General features: G+C 37.9%; 1 protein-coding gene across 4 annotated transcripts in view; it reads left to right on the forward strand.

Moving 5' to 3' along the window:
- KCNMB2 (potassium calcium-activated channel subfamily M regulatory beta subunit 2) overlaps window positions 1-14,021 on the forward strand; it is a 286,689-nt gene that overhangs the window by 251,000 nt on the left and 21,668 nt on the right. The window lies entirely within an intron of this gene.

Raw genomic sequence — 14,021 nt, forward strand, 5'->3', positions numbered from 1 at the left:
GTTGCCTGTCAGAAATGCCCTTTGGTGGTGGTGGTTTGTGGTGGTTTAGTCGCTAAGTCATGTCTGGCTCTTGCGACCCCATGGACTGTAGCCCGTCAAGCTCCTCTGTCCACGGGATTTTCCAGGCAAGAATACTGGCGTGGGTTGCCATTTCCTTCTCCAGGGGATCTTCCTGACCCAGGAATTAAACCCGGATTTCCTACACTGCAGGCAGCATCTTTACCAACTGAGCTATGAGGGAAGCCCCAAATGCCCCTTACCCCTGCACTTATACACACACTGGTCTCTTGGCTACTTCTGTCTCTGTCTCCGGATACCCATTCAATCAAACCTCCCAGTATCCTCTTGACCAGCACGGAATTTGTGTTTTAGTCTCCCTTGAATTTTCACCTCCTACAGCCATACCTGACACATAGTAGATGCTCAGCAAATACTGAGCTGAAATGATGAAAATTCCTCAAGGCTCTAGACATATGGCAGGGAAGGAAAGCAAAAACTAAGAGAGAATGAAAAAAGGATGGACACGTCCAGGGAGCCCTCACACTCCTTGGAAAAGTAGCCTGGCATTGGGGAGAAATGGGGAGGGGAATAAGCAAAAAGATTAAAGGGCAAAGGTAGTGTTAATGAAAGACAAAATGACAATTATTCAGTCCAACCCAGTCTTCTGCCTTGGAAATAAATGCATTCACAAACTTCTCTGGCCATTTTGAACATTTGATTTCTCTTTTTTCTTCTGTGTCTTTTTCTTATTGACCTAGTGCTGTTTCTTGGGTGTAGTGAAGCTAAATTTTAAACACAACTGCCTATACAAATATATTACAACTTAAGCAAGACTCATTTGCCTGCAGAATCTGATAAAAATTGATAAATGGCATTGGGCACAAGAAAAAGGACCTGCAGGAGGTTTACTTGAGTATAAATTCTAATAACTGGTACTTCTATTTTTCCTTTTAAAAATGTATATTTCCCTACAGATAAAATTCTTTTAAAATTCTAAAAGAAAAATTGCTCCTCACAATGATTTTGTATTACAGCAAAAGTTTGGAAGCAACTTTAATATTCACAATAGAAAAACTGTTAAATAAATCATAGAATGTAATATGTTACTTAGCAGCTCAATTTGTTTGAGCATAATATTAACTGACAATTCAAGTTGAAAAATTGCATACAAACTATAATTGCAGCCACAAAAAAAATATACATGGGAAAAAGCCTGGAAGTAAAAGTATGTTTTCTAGTCCTCCATTTTCCAAATGCTTTTTAATGTTATATTATCTTAATTATGGAAAAAATAATGACATGATGTTTAAGTAAAATTACAGCTCAGAAGGAAACTAGTGTTTGATCAAAGTCTTGGTACGCATCATGAGAGAAGCAGATCAACTGAAAATTTTCTGTCTTTGCTCATCACTAGGTTTTCACATGCTTTTTCTCAATGTTTAATCAAGTTATTTTTCATTTGCTTTCAGGTAGCTTAGCTGAATCATCTTTCAGCAAGACCTTTACTATAAGACTGAAATTTCATGTATTATTTTTAAATTCCATATTTTGTATAAAATTTCCTCATTTCTTAAAAAAAAAATGTCACTACCAATGATGGTGTGGAAGGCAGAGTTTTCGGTGCCCTATAGGAATACTGTGACTGTCATAGCCAGTCTTCAGAGTTTGAAGGTTTTATCAGAGCAGGTGGAAGCATGATGCATTTGTTTCACCTTTCATTTATTCTCATTGAGTAACTTAATTAAATATATTTTGCTGTCTATATAAATTTTACAAGCAAAAGGATTAATATTTAAGAAGCAATTACTCTGCACTACATGTTTTCATAAACTGTCTCTTCTAATTTATAAGATAAGGATTATTATGCCCATTTTACAACTGAGGAAGCTGAGGATAAGAGAGTTTAAACTTTCAAGAGTCCAACAACTAGCTAGTGATTGAATCAAGATTTAAACCCAAGGTTGTACTCTGTCCCCTTCACCCTATGGCTTACCCAGGCCCTTATCAAACATGAGACAGTCAGAGCAGCAGTGAACAGCCAAGCCCATAGGGGGGAAAAGTGTCAAAATAGAGTTGAAAATTGTGTATCAAAGGAGATAATAAATATGCTAACATGATATATTGGCTATATTTGTGGAATTAAAAGGAACAAATAGTTAGCTTCATATTCTGCACAAATAAGATTCTATAAAACTCTTAAATCCCTACTTTCATGGCTTTATTTCCAAAGCATGATTTCAATAACCATGGGGTTTAAAATAATTAAAATATTGACTATAAATAAATCATTTTCAGCAAGCTTTATTTATGGGATGAGGATGTCAAGGTTTATGAAATCAATCTGAATGACTTTGGCCTACAAAGTCAAAGACAAATGGAACAACAGCCAAAGAATAGAGCAATAGAATCTGGTACTATGCCAGTATCCTTAGTTTGATGTTGGTTCATTTGTCTGTACCTCTTTCTTGACCACAGCTCCATCTTCACTGCCTAATTCACAGACTCTTATAGGACAAGATTCAAACAGCATGACTTTAAACAGCAGCTATTGCTCTGCTTAATTCTTTTGGCGACAGTAGTCATGGCGATAAGGAAGGCAATGATGGCTGATCATAAATCTAGATAATCAAGATCCTCAAGTTAATTATTTGGAAATAAATTAACTAAGTTATCTGGAACTACTGCCCATAACTGCTTGTAATAATTCCACCCTGTTTCTTATCCTGAAAACCTGGCCTCTATACACCCAGCTTCTCCAGCTGTGTTCCCCCCGACAATCCCAGGGGCCAGGCACTCCACACTGCCTGTTCTGAGACCAAAGCCAAACCTGTCAGGATATCTGCTTTCCTAGGATTCCTCAAGAGATAGAACATCAAGAAACAAGCTCATAGTTAGGCAGAGCAACTAAGTGGAAGGAAAAGTCCACTGAAAATTTTGAAGCCTAATTTTTATGGTTCAAAGGAATCTGAAGTCAACTTTACATTTTTCTCAAAAATGTAAATTTTTTGAATTATTTTAATTCAAAGCCAGTCCTGTTTTTGTGATCATCTGCTATATGCAAAATACTGGTTTCTATCCTTGTGCTCCATTTCACATGCCCAGCAATGTGAAGGAATACTTTTCCTTCTTTGATCAGCTTTCTTTGTTCGGTGAGCCAATGTTATTCTCTAAATTGCAGGAAGCAAAATAAAGTTTTGCTTTAAATAAATAAAGCTACAGCAAAATAAAGCTACAGCAGTAATAACTATTAGAGAGAAGTTATTGACCAAGTATATTACCACTGAGTTCATAAAATATTCTTTGGATTGTTTCTATTAAATGCTGAATTAATATAAAGTAACATGTATCACATGTTAACATACAGATAGGGCTTTCCAGGTATCGCTAGTGGTAAAGAACCTGCCGGCTAATGCAGGAGACATAAGAGACGCGGGTTCAAACCCTGGGTCATGAAGATCCCCTGGAGGAGGGTATGGCAATCCATTCCAGTACTCTTGCCTGGAGAATCACAGGAACAGAGGAGCCTGGCAGGCTACAGTCCGTAGGGTTGCAAAGAGTCAGACACAATTAAAGCAACTTACCACACACGCAAAGCATACAGAGAATGATGACAAAATAAACATCTGAGTACCCTTCACTAAGATTAAAAAATAAAACAACTGGAAATTTTGAAGCCCCTGAGGATGCTTCCTAAACAGCATCCCCCTCCCTACTCCAGCCCCCACCCAGAGATAACCACCCTCCTGTTTATTATTCCCTTGCTCTTCTTCATGAGTTAATCACATCTGAATGCTTACACATTGTTTACTTCTGAATGTTTGAAGACTTTATACAAATAGAAATATACCATATGAATTGTTCTGCAGCAGAATTTTTTCACCAAACATGATCCCATGATTTATCAAGTTATCGGTGCTGATGTGAGTAGCTGTAGCTACTCCTTTTGTCTGCTGTGTAGTATGCCATTATATGAAGATACCACCATTTATTCATCCAGTCTACTGCCCAAAGATATTAGTGTTATTTCCAGTTTTGTACTGACAATGTTGCTGTAATACTTCTTGTGCATCTGTCTTTGTACACATACACAAATATTTCATAGGTTGTACACCAACGGAAATAGTTGGTTCAAAAGTATGCACAGCTTCTACTTCACCATGCAATGCCATCGTTTTCCAAAGCAGTTGTAGATGTGATTCCATTGCTCTAGAGTTTGGGGGTTTTCAGTTCAGTTCAGTTCCTCAGTCATGTCCGACTCTTTGCGACCCCATGGACTGGAGCATTCCAGGCTTCCCTGTCCATCACCAACTCCCAGAGTTTACTCAAACTTATGTCCATCAAATCAGTGATGCCATCCAACCATCTCATTCTCTGTCATCCCCTTCTCCTCCCACCCTCAATATTTCCCAGCATCAGGGTCTTTTCAAATGAATCAGTTCTTCACATCAGTTGGTCAAAATATTGGAGTTTCAGCTTCAGCATCAGTCCTTCCAAAGTATATTCAGGACTGATTTCCTTTAGGATGGACTGGTTGGATCTCCTTGCTGTCCAAGGGACTCTCAAGAGTCTTCTCCAACACAACAGTTCAAAAGCATCAATTCTTCAGTGCTCAGCTTTCTTTATAGTTCAACTCTCACATCCATACATGACTACTAGAAAAATTGTAGCTTTGACTAGACAGACCTCTGTTAGCAAAGTAATGTCTCTGCTTTTTAATATGCTGTCTACGTTGATCATAACTTTTATTCCAAGGAGCAAGCATCTTTTAATTTCATGGGTGCAGTCATTCATACATCTGCAGTGATTTTGGAGCCCCCCCAAAAAAATAAAGTCTCACTGTTTCCACTGTTTCCCCATCTATTTATGATGAAGTGATGGGACCAAATGCCATGATCTTAGTTTTCTGAATGTTGAATTTCAAGCCAACTTTTTCACTCTCCTCTTTCACTTTCATCAAGAGGCTCTTTAGTTCTTCTTCACTTTCAGCCATAAGAGTGGTGTCATCTGCATATTTGAGGTTATTGATATTTCTACTGGCAATTTTGATTCCAGCTTGTGTTTCATCCAGCCCAGCATTTCTCATGATGTACTCTGCATATAAGTTAAATAAGCGGGGTGACAATATACAGCCTTGACATACTCCTTTCCTGACTTGGAACCAGTCTGTTGTTCCACGTCCAGTTCTAACTTGTTTCCTGACCTGCATACAGATTTCTCAGGAGGCAGGTCAAGTGATCTGGTATTCCCATCTCTTTAAGAATTTTCTACAGTTTGTTGGGCATTTTAATTTTCATTTATCCAGAGGATATTGTGCTTTCAATTCCCATTTTTCAGATTAATAAGATCATGTGTACTTGCCTAGTTCTTTTCTGTGAAGTGCCTGTTCAAAAATGTGGCCCATTTTTCTACTGGATTTTTGTCTTTTTCTTACTGATGTAGGAATTCTTTATAAAAGCCTCTATTTAATTTGAAAACTTAATAGAAGATAGAATGGTAACCATAGAGAATGGCTGAAAACAAAATGAGAGAACTGGAAGATAAAGTGAAAGAAATATCTCAAAATCGAGAGAGCAAGTATAAAGAAATGGAAATCATGAGAAAAAGGATCAGAGTTACTTGTGAATAATAAGAGTTCCAGGAGAAGCAAAAGAGATGCAGGAGAGAAATAGTGATGACTTCCTTTCCTGACAGTATAGTAGACCAAATACTGAGGCCAACGCTCCTGCAGCAATAATTTAAAATGCTTATAAATTATAAAAAGGGGCTTCCTTGGCTCAGTGGTAAAAGCATCTGCCTGCAATGCAGGAGCCACAGGAAATGTGGGTTCAATCCCTGGGTCAAGAGGATCCCCTGGAGGAGGGCCTGGCAACCCACTCCAGTATTCTTGCCTAGAAAAGCCCATGGACAGAGGAGCCTGGTGGGCTATAGTCCACAGGTTCACAAACAGTCGGACACAACTGAAGTGACTGAGCACGCATGTACATACATAAAATATTCAAAACTTTTGTTAAGTCTCTATTAACATTTTGCCTGTTTATTGTGTACAAATAGCTTCTTCCAGTTTACTTGTATTTTCACTTTATGATATCTTTTCATAGACACAAGTTCTTAATTTTAGTATGATCTCAGTTAGCAATTTTCTGAACATTCTGAAATCCCTTCCTATCCCAAGTTCAAAAGGGTAGGCTCTGGTGCAGGTAATTTACGTACAGCCATAGGTTTGCCTTTCACAACTAGGTCTTTAATCACCTGAAGTTGACTTTTGTTTGTGGTGTGAACTAGGCACCTCTTTTTTTCCGTATGGAAAACCAATTGCTCAGCACCTTTCATTGCATAGTTTTTCCTTTCCACAATGATCTAAAAGTACACACGTATCATGTATTAGGTTTCCACACATGCATGGATATGTTTCTGAATCTCTATTCTGTCCCATCAGTCGTTTTGTCTACCTGAAACAAACACCACACCTGAGCTTACCAACTTTAGCATTATAATGCATCATGATTTTTGGAACAAAAGTCACCCACCTTGTTCTTTTGTAATCAGAATTGTATTCGCTATACTTAGATGTTTGCACTCCCATATAAGTTTTTAGAATTATCTTGTCCAATCATGCCTACCCTACTTCCCAAAAAACTCTTATGATTTTTTATTGAAATTTTATGAAAGCTATAAATTAATTTGTGGTAAATTTCTGTCTTTATGTCACCAAGTCTTTCTCTGAATATGATTCTCCAAATGATTTGTACAATATAGGTAGAACTTACCTATAAATCATCAGAGCCTGGTACTTCCGTTTTAAGGATATTTTTTATTGATTCAACTTTTTAATGATTTAGAACAATTTAGATTTTCTAGTTATTTCAAGGCAGGGTCAATAAGCCATGAGTTTGTAAGAATTTCCTTATATATTTGAGTAAAAATTTCCTATATATTTGAGTAAATTATATATCAAAGTTTTAAAATATCCTGCTATAATGCTGTTTTTAATATCCTCTATCATCTTTCTAATTCATTCTGTATCTGTATTTTTGGTTTTTAAATGACTGATATTTGAGTCTTTTCTAGTTTTTTATTCTCACCAGAGGTTTGTCTATTTCATTCGTCTTTTCTAAAATTAACCTTTGATTTCATTAATTCTTTAATACAATGCATCTTTTATTCCATTTATTTTTACTCATGTTTATTGTCTTAAACTTTCTTTTAATATATTCTAGTAATCTTTTAACAACTCCTTATGTTGGAGGCCTAGCACTTTAATTTGCAAGCTCTCTTCTTATCTAATATAAACATTTAAGATTATGTAGTTCTATCTGTTTTGCTTTAGCTGTAGCCCACTAGTTGCTCTATATAGGTTTTCTTCTCATTCAATTCTAAATGAATCCTAATTTCTATCATGTTTTATTCTATGACCCATAAGTTCTTTGGAACTATATTTTTATAATATTTTTAATTTTAAAAATTTAGTATTTAAAATTTTAATATTTTTATTTCCATATGTAGAGTGATTCTAGCTCTTTTTAAAATTATTTCTACCACTGTTTCACTAGAGCCAAATAATGTGGTCAACACAAAGTCTCTTCTCAAAGGCTCTTTAGGTTACAAGGATATCCTATCTTATCTGAATGATTCACATAATTTTCTATTCCTGCTATATTTTTCACTAAAGAATTTTATCAAATGTAATATTTTAATGGATCAGGTAAAAAGAAATGAGGGTTAGATATTAAAGTATCATTGGGAAATTGATCTGGTAATTTAAAGGCAGGAGTAAAAGCAAAGAACTTCTACTTTTGTTGCCATAATTTTACTCTCATCATTATTCTCTTATCCATAAAGTAATAAGACTTCCTGTGAATTAATAAGCTGACAATAATAACTTTAGGTTCATAGACAAAGCCCCTTATGTTAATTTTTATGACTCTATTAAGCTTGACTGTCATTTGTTCCCATGAGCACATTTCTCCCAAAGGAATGTATACTTTAAAAGATTGAAAACAGAACAATAATTAATCAAATTGGACCATATAGGTATATACCTACTAGTTCAAAGGAAAAAAAAAAAAACATGAGATCTGAAACTAGAAGAAGATGAGGCTATATATATACATCTCAAAAACACAGAAGACTTTGGAGGGCAGAAGGCAGAACAATACTGTTTTAACCCGTGCCACTCCCAGCTCGACCATATGAGACGACAGACGAGTGCTCCCAGGGCAGAAATACATGGCAACTCTGCCTCTTTCAGCTCGGCTGGCGTTCAGCAATCCATTTCCCCGCAGATTCACTTCATAGTACCTAACAGAAGGCACTTTTCCTTGAAGTCTGGAAACTAAAGCTCTCAGTGCCATGGAAGCTTGACATTTTTCTAGAAGGAATACTAAATACATTAGCAGTAAAATGCAGTGGGCGCTGATAGGAAGAGAAAAGCCAGGAGTCTCTTCTAGCCATGGTTCTCTGATTTATTTGGTTTCACTTGGCCATGGAGCCTCCCTGCTGCTGGCTGCCTCACAACCTAAGCATATTGAAGCCATTTCTAGCCCACATAAAAGGAAAATACTTTGTGAGTATAATAAACACAAGAGACTGAGCCTACAAAGGTGAATGCATTCTGGCTCTCACTCTTGAGCAGCTCAATATTCACTGAGCCAGAGAAGCATAAATATAAATAGTGTGTTAAGTATTACGGTTATTATGGTTAGGTTTCTGAAGGGCCTCCCTCAAATACACATAATTCTTTATTCACACCTTCCTTCCTTCTCTTTCCTAGGCACACCTTCCAGTGCCCCTCACCTCTCTGACTGTTTTGTGACCCTTGGCAGACCTCTTCTTGCCCTTTCCTAGTTCCAATATGCTAGCTAGGTTTTGTTTCCCTGACAACCTAGAGAGTCTCATTAAAATCCACAGTTCACGGCTATTTATGAACACAAATGATGTCTGGATCTAAACTTTCATCTCCTCTACCACCTCTTTTTTTTTTCAGCTCCTCTTTATCTAACATCAGAAATGCTGGGAGAGTTTCAGAACCAGTCTCTTAGCCTCCAGGTATAAACCATCCCAAACAAGTCAACCACACAAACATGAGGCATCTTTCTAAAGAAGCAGATCCCAACCTCTTTGGCACCAGAGACTGGTCTCTTGGAAGACAATTTCTCCAAGGACTGGGAAGGTGGGGATGGTTTAGGGATAATTCAAGTGCATTACAATTACTGTACACTTTATTTCTAATCTAATGTCACTGTTGATCTGACAGCAGGTACAGGTCTGCAGCCTAGAGGTTGGGGACCCTTGTTCTAAAGTGCAACCTAATTATATCACTTTCTTGCTTAAATTCTTCTAATGGCTCCTCTCACTTCAGAAGACACATAAGACCCTTTATCTCTGAACCCTGCTTATCTAATGAGCTCACTACCTGCCATCCTCCACCCACTGGATGCTGGAATCCAACCACATTCAGCTACCCTATTCTCTCACATTCTGTCTGGATACTATTCACTTAATCAATTGTTTGCTCATTGGAAACTTAATCCAGTTTCCTACTGGACCCTTTAAACATCACCACTTAAACAAAGTCATGGCCACACTGGTTTTATTAAACATAAATTAAAACTGTTTATGCTCATAAATCAGAGTCCTGAGTCAATAAATCCATCACCAATCCACCAATTGCCCAGTTCAAGGAATGCCCAGTACAATGATAGCCATTTTGCCAAATATTAATCCATTTGCAAATTGACCTTTTTGGTGAATTTATCAAATTTAGTTATGTACAAAAAAACACAGTTCTATGAATTAGCAGGGACCAAAAAGACTTCAGGGAATCCAGATTTGGGGCCTTCAGACCCTCTATCTCTCAGTCTCTGCGATCATTGTCCCTCGGCCTCTGTGTCTCTCTGCCCTTCCCTCTCTGTTCCAGACACCCTCTGCCTCCAGGCTCCCAGGTCTCTGGTCTTCCTCCCCTTGCCCCACCCCAGCCATGCCCTACTGCCCACTGCGGTCTTTGTTTCCTTTCCTCTCTGCCCCTGGGTTTCCCTCTCTCTAGGATCAGCAAGTTCCACTGCATTATGCTGATTCTGCTCTTCATTTTACCCCCAGCAGAGGGTCCCACCAGCCTTATCCAGATCCCTCCTGTTTCAATAACAGGACAAGAGCAGAGACAAATAAAGATTTTGTTATAAGGACAAAACTGTTTTTGTTCAGTTGCTACGTTGTGTCCAACCCTTTGTAACCCCATGAACTGCAGCACACCAGGCTTCCCAGTCCTTCACTGTCTCCTGGAGTTTGCTCAAACTCATATCCATTGAGTCAGTGATAACATCCAATCATCTCATCCTCTGTCTTCCCCTTCTCCTCTTGCCCTCAATCTTTCCCAGCATCAGGGTCTTTTACAAAGGACAAAATAAAACTGTACAAATAAAACAACAGAAACTTCAAAAAGGTATTAAAAATTTCCACCAAAATCAATGACTGTACTCTTATGAATAGTTAAAAGAAACAAATTTTTGTTAATTGATAAAGTTGCCAAATCTGTCAAAGTAGTCAATGTGAAACTTGCCACAAGAATCTCAGTGATGCTAAGATGTTAGCAAAACAGCAAATGACTCTAAAAAGGACTTGAAAAAAATCATTATAAATGGAAAGGTTCCCAAGTGAAATGCTGAATTTTCGCTCTATCTATTAGAAGAATATATTCATACACAGATTCAAAAAGATACATCTATGAATATATTCATAAGAATATGTTTATAAAGAGACTAAACCTCCCTAGGAAACTTACTTAGCTTTAAAAAAAAATCAAACAGATCTTAAAATACTGTTGAAAAGAACATATTCATAAGAAGAATATAATTGAATGTACTTTTAAAATATCATTTAAAAATATTCATAAGAAAATATATTCATATTAATTTACTATACTTAAAACAATGCTCATTAAAATAAGTCTTTTTCAAATCTGTGATTAAGTGGGCAAATTATTCATTTAGCAAAGTGATCCTTCAATAAACTGGCAAATGGCCTAATCTTGGTATATTAGCCATTCAGTAACTGAAACTTCATCAAACTGGCCCCTAGCATATTGACTTCCTTCCTTTCTGTACTCACTATAATAAGTCTCCTTAAGATGCATTGTAACGATTGTGTCTCACCCAACTCCCTCAGGACATCTTATTCACTTTGTATCCCCAGAACTTGGCAGAGCATGTTTCATCTTATGAAGACCAAAATGTTGACAATGAGTAAACAAATGAATTAATAAATGACCTTTACCCTGCCTTAACCTGAAGTTTTCTTCCTGCAGGCTAAAGACCAAGGTAATCTGAATTTAAATGGGTAAGCCCAATGAGAAAAAAATTTTTGCACATTTCACATTTTATGTCCGTGTTTGTAGATGCACAGTCTCATAAATAATTTGCTTATGAATCAAAGGAATAATATCAAACTTTAAGCTTCTAGTCAAATGAGGAACTTGAAATAAAATCGTATTGTGTTGACTATTGCTTGGGGTAAAAATACAGCTTTATTGGACAATCAAAATTTGTATGTAAAATATTTTGTTATACTTGAATTTGCCTTGTAGTTTTATGAATAACTCACATTCTCCAAAAGGATTTGGGCAGGATGCTCCATGTATATGTAGAAAAGACTGCACATATGTACTATTCGTTGTTGCAAACATGTTTAAGTGTTGCTTTGTATCCACCATATTGATTCATGGTGAACCATGAAGCCACAACTGCTCCAACAGAGCTTAAACATACTGCCTTTCCAGGACATACCAAGGCTAGATCTCCTTCAGACTAACAAATTCAAATTCCTGCTCTGTACCTACTGTTGCATATCCCTCATTTTTGAAACTGATTTTGTAGTTGTGCCCCATACTCATCATTCCTCCTTAGAGGTCCTCCTTAGAGGTTCAGTGAACTATACTAACCTTCTCTTATTTCTCCCCCCACCCCCTTGTAAGTAGATTCACAGAGAATAGACACAAAGGATCAAAGAGAGATGAATTATCCACCCTGCTAGGCAGTGTGTGCGTGTGTGCTAAGTCACTTCAGTCGTGTGCAACTCTGTACAACCCTGTGGACTGTAGCCCACCAGGCTCCTCTGTCCATGGCATTCTCCAGGCAAGAGTAGTGGAGTAGGTTGCCATTCCCTTCTCCAGGGGATCTTCCCGACCCAGGGATCAAACCCATGTCTCCTGCAGCTCCTTCATTGCAGGCAGATTCTTTACTGCTGAGCCTCCTGGGAAGCCCCCATAGTGGCAGAGTAACCCCCAATGTACAAGGCTTCCTTGTATGAAGCATGATGTGTAGGTCTGACACCCAAAATATAACATCATGTTCCTTCCCCCAGCTTTGAAGACAATTTGGCTTGGGAGGGGCACCTCACTAACCCACTTAGTCTCAGACGGTGGACACTCCCTCCCCAACCTGGGGCTTATAGAAGGCTGCTTATACCAGGCCTGAACAAAGGCAAGTGCAAAAAGATAGGGAAAAGATTGTGCCACATATGAACAGTGATCTTCAAACTAACAAAAGGTAGACAGGGCCTCTGACAGTCAGGATCTGATCTATCTCACCAATCAGATCAGTCACTCCTCACCTGAACTCAGGACACTATGTCTGTCAGGGAGAAAATCTATAAATGAACAATCAGCCTCTCCCTTCTTAGCCAAGGCAGCAAAAGTCCCCTCTTTGGAAGCCTGAAGAATAGGGAAATGAGGACCCCTGCTGTAACACTCTCTACCATTTCCCCAGTCATTCAAGCCAAGGTCTTGATCATAAATCTAAACTCTACCCTTTTTTTAACTTCCTGGCCATCCCCTATATTTCATCAGTCACCAAGTCCTAAAGTTTTATCTCCTAGATATTTCTCCATATATCCTTTTCTCTCCATTTCTCCCACATGATTCCTACTTCGTGCCCTCATCATCCTTTGCCAGCACCACAGTAACAATCCCCTAATGCTTCTTTCTGATTTAAGTCTGGTTCTGTCTTTAATCTAATCTCCACTCTTCAGCCAGAGTGATCATTCTGAAACTCAGTTCTGATCATGTCACCCTCTGCCAGCTTCCCATTAACTAAAGGGTAAAAACCAAGCTCCTTAAATGAGCTACAAAAGCTCTTCATAACCTACCACCTTTCCAAAATTACTTGCCCCATTTTCGCTGTCCCACACTCATCCTACTAATAGTAAAACTGGTATGGTTTCTGATAGTCAGCATGAAGTTATAAATCTCCATCCTTTGTTCATGAGACTTCTTCTGTCTGAAATGCCCTTGACTCCATGTCTCATTAGGTTAACTCTGATTCAATCTTGAATATTCTGTTTAAGGCATTTCTCCTCCAGCAAGGCTTCCCTGACCTCAATCCTTGCTCCCTGTCCTCATCCCTCAGGCTGGGAAAATTATTCTACACTCACTCTGTGAATGACTCTGGCACTGAGTTTACTACCCTATGTTGATTTTTTTTCATGTCAGTCTTCCTATTGGGTAGGGGCCACATGCCCAGTAACTACAGATAACTAGCACTCAAAATAAGTTTGTGGACTATGTATTTTCTATTCCTTCAAACCATTCATTCATCCTTTAACTTATCCATTAATTCAATTATCACTTACTGATGAATTTCATGAGGATGTCCCATCTCACTCACCCAATTTCATTTTGCTGAGTAATATCCTAATTTCCCAGATGTGTTTAGCCTGCGTGGAAACCAATCATTTTCCCTCTTCTCTACACATTCCAAAGCATGTGAAGAACATTTGTTAACTATTTCCAAAAATTGTGATTTGTTTTTAAATTACCCACTTGAATCAGTTTTATATGCTTCTTGTTCTAGTGACAGAACTGACTGATTACTCTGCGTCTTTTTATGGGTATAGACTGCCATAAGTAATGCAGTGTAACAGCATACTATTCTGTATCTGAGACTGTGCTCCCTCCTTTCTGGCTTCCACCTGCAGGGAATTCAAATCTCAATATAGTCATTAGAATTAAATACATGTTGATAAATAACAAC

This window comes from Cervus elaphus, chromosome 19, assembly GCF_910594005.1.
Source record: "Cervus elaphus chromosome 19, mCerEla1.1, whole genome shotgun sequence".
NCBI classification, from domain to species: domain Eukaryota; kingdom Metazoa; phylum Chordata; class Mammalia; order Artiodactyla; family Cervidae; genus Cervus; species Cervus elaphus.